General features: G+C 42.6%; 1 non-coding gene across 1 annotated transcript; it reads left to right on the forward strand.

Moving 5' to 3' along the window:
- The first annotated feature begins 360 nt into the window (after nt 1-360).
- Nucleotides 361-421, forward strand: LOC117088870. The gene has a single exon (XR_004439388.1). It is a non-coding gene; the product is annotated as a U7 small nuclear RNA (small nuclear RNA).
- The last annotated feature ends 3348 nt before the right edge of the window (nt 422-3769 follow it).

Here is a 3769-nt window from a genome sequence, read left to right on the forward strand (position 1 = left end):
AACATCTGAATCTTATGTTGGATAAGTTGTTCCCATCTCAACTTATTACATATCCTCTCATGCTTTCTTCTACTGATTTGGGGTTTTGATTTCTTACATTTGGAATTTATCCAGGTGTAAGGTGTGAGGCATGGATCCAACTTTATTTTTTCAAGATGGCTTTTTCTGCGTTGATCCAACACCACTGATCAAATAATCCACTTTCTCTTTATTCATTTGGGATGGCATCTATATAATGTATTACATTCCCAGATATGTTTCAGTTTATTTCTGGATTCTTTATTTTGTTCCATAGATGTGTCTGTCTGTTCTGAGGCAGTACCATACTGTTTAGTTACTGCCATTGTAGAATACAGAGTTGAGTGTGACAATTCTTTTAGAATTTATCTAACAGGGTTTCCAGTTTTCACTGGATACCATCCTTACTCCTCAAAAAGAGTACGTACAGTGGGCCCTCTGTATCCACAGATTCTGCACCTACAGATTAAGCCAACCTCAAATTGAAAACATTCAGGAAAAAAAAAAAAAACAATAAAAATAACAATACGATGATGAAAAATGTACAAATTTTAACAACTAATTACATAACATTTACATTGTGTTAGTATTATAAGTAAACTAGAGATGATTTAAAGTATATGGGAGGATGTGCATAGATTATATGTAAATATGGCACCATTTTATATCAGGACCTGAGCATTTTAATATCCATGGGAGTCCTGGAACCAATCCTCTATGGACACTGAGGGACTACTGTATTTTAATATCTTGTATATATATTCCCCATTCATTGTTCTTCGTATTCACATTTGCTGAAAAAAATCTTGTTTGTTGGCCCATATGAAATTTTGAATCACTACATCTGCATTTTCAGAAATGCACATCTGAGGTGCATGTTTACCAATACCTTTAAAGCTTGGATCCTATGGCTCCTTTTCCCTTTCTTCCTTTCTTTCCTTCCTTCCTTCCTTCCTTTCCTTCCTTCCTTCCTTCCTTCCTTCCTTCCTTCCTTCCTTCCTTCCTTCCTCCTTCCTTCCTTCCTTCCTTCCTTCTTCCTTCCTTCCTCCTTCCTTCCTTCCTTCCTTCCTTCCTTCCTTCTCTCTCTCCTTCTTTCTTCTTTCTGAAAGGATCTTGCTCTGTCCCCCAAGCTGGAGAGCAGTGGTGCAACCTTGGCTCATTGCAGCCTCAGTCGCCTGGGCTCAAGTGACCCTCCCACTTCAGCCTCTCAAGTAATCGGAACCGCAGGTGCATGTCACCATCCCTGGCTAATTTTTTGTAGAAATAGGGTCTCATGATGTTGTCCAGGCTTGTCTACAACTCCTAGGCTCAAGCAATCCTCCCAACTCAGCCTCCCAAAGTGCTGGGATTTACAGGTGCGAACCGCCATGACTGGTCTGGCCACTTTCTTCCAAAGGTTTTTTATCTCTTTTTTTTTTTTTTTTTTTTTTGAGGCGGAGTCTCGCTCTGTCGCCCAGGCTGGAGTGCAGTGGCCGGATCTCAGCTCACTGCAAGCTCCGCCTCCCGGGTTCACGCCATTCTCCTGCCTCAGCCTCCCAAGTAGCTGGGACTACAGGCGCCCGCCACCTCGCCCAGCTAGTTTTTTGTATTTTTAGTAGAGACAGGGTTTCACTGTGTTCGCCAGGATGGTCTCGATCTCCTGACCTTGTGATCCGCCCGTCTCGGCCTCCCAAAGTGCTGGGATTACAGGCTTGAGCCACCGCGCCCGGCCGATTTTTTATCTCTTTCACCTTCAATCCTAAATGGTTCTCACTGGTTGCTGAGAGACAATTCTAAGGGATACAACTTCTGTTACTCCCTGAAGGTGAAATTATTAGCATGATAAGTCAAAGAAGCCATGTATTTGGGGTACACAGTCTTTATCACTGTCTGGAGACTTTAAATCCATCATTAGTAATGGGCAGATGTTAGGAGAGCATCAGTAATACCCTCCGTCTGGTGGGGCAGCCTATGGTATATACTCAGTCTCCACTCACACACTCTCCCCTGGGCTTTCCTCTTCATATGTATGGATTTCCATACTCATTTATTCATCAGCTATTTTGGGGGGACCCACTATGTGCCAGGCACTGTTATAAATAATGGTGATGCAATAGCAAACAAAACAGATAAAAAATATTCCCTGCCTTTGTGGAGTTCACTTTTTGGGTAGCTGATAGGGTTTGCTATAATATATATATATCACATTTGCATGCACAGATATATGCTATATATATATTTATATTATTTTTATGTGTATATATTTTGTGTATATGTATTTAAAAATAAAGCTGCACTCTTCCTTTGCCAAAGCCAAGTCAAGAGCTCCAGGCCAGCATCGTAGATATCTGTCCTTCTTGGCTGCTCAGCATTCTTTCCTCTTCCTCTGACTTTCCTTTGGGGAACCATCTTTCCAACCTCTGGGGATGAGGAAGCTCAGTGATAGCACTTCACACCCTTGCTCTTTGTGATTGGAAAATAATTGTGTGCTTCATTAAACCAGAAGGAGACCCCAGGACTTTTTCTGGAATAATTTAGGAAAAGGAGTTTTTTACACTGGGTTTACTAAGCTGATTGATAGAAGGTAAACTATACTCTCTAGTGACCATCTCAGACATAGTTCAAGTTTAAAAAGTTTATTGAGAATAAAGTCAACACAAGAGAAAGCAAGACCAAGAGATTTTACTTCTATTTTATTGACATAATTTGAGCTCCTCAATCTACCTGATACGGTTTGGATTTGTGTCCTCGCCCAAGGCTCATGTCAAATTGTGATCCCCAGTGTTGAGGTGGGGCCTGGTGGGAGGTGACTGGCTCATGGGAGCAGATTTCCCGTTTTGATGCTGTTCTGGTGATAGAGTTCTCATGACATCCGGTTGTCTAAAAATGTGTGGCACCTCCCACCCCCACTGCCCCTCTTGCTCCTGCTCTGGCCATGTGATGTGCCTGCTCCTCCTTTACCTTCCGCCATGACTGTTTCCTGTTTACCGAGACCTTCCTAAAGGTAGATACTTCCATGCTTCCCGCACAGCCTGCAGAACCAGGAGGCAATGAAACTTCTTTTCTTGATAAATTACCCAGTGCCGAGTATTTCTTTATAACAGTGGGTGGATGTACTAATACACTACCTATGTTTATAACTAGCTCCACCTCTGGACTTTTTAGTTCCATGAGTTCCTAACTCTCATTTGGACCCATGAGGCCAATTTATTTTCTATTCTTAGAATTTCAAGTTCACTTGGTTTGTTACTTATACTCTGGGAATTTGCATGTGAAATTGTGAATATGTCAGCATTGTTTTTAACCCTCTTCCCTATTACTCTTTCCTGAGAGGGACTGGAAACCTCCCTTACTGTTGTTTGTTTATGTTATGTGGTGTTTGTTTTGGCCCTGCCACTGAAGATGAACTAAGATTGGGTGAGGGCTGCATGGAGGCACTCTGCCCAAGGGTGGGTGCTCCCTGGGCTGGATTGGGCAACATGGTCATCACAAAGTCATGTATCTGGGTTGCCATGATGTAGGAACACCACAAAAGCAGCATCCAGAAAACTGAGCCATGGCCAGGAGCTGGAAGGTAGCTGATCACTGGATGAAAGTAGAAAAGCAAGCCAGAGGGTGAAATGATGAGCAGGCAAGGTTGAAAACAAGGCCTATGAGGCCTGGAGCAGGGCATAAGCAAGCAGGAGTTAAGATTGCTTAACTCTGAACACCCAGTATGTGTTCTATACTAGAGTAGACACTTGAAGGGGGCCTACTGAGATAGGCAAGGGTA

The sequence above is a fragment of the Trachypithecus francoisi genome, unplaced genomic scaffold (genome assembly GCF_009764315.1).
Source record: "Trachypithecus francoisi isolate TF-2019V2 unplaced genomic scaffold, Tfra_2.0 Lachesis_group10, whole genome shotgun sequence".
Classification (NCBI taxonomy): domain Eukaryota; kingdom Metazoa; phylum Chordata; class Mammalia; order Primates; family Cercopithecidae; genus Trachypithecus; species Trachypithecus francoisi.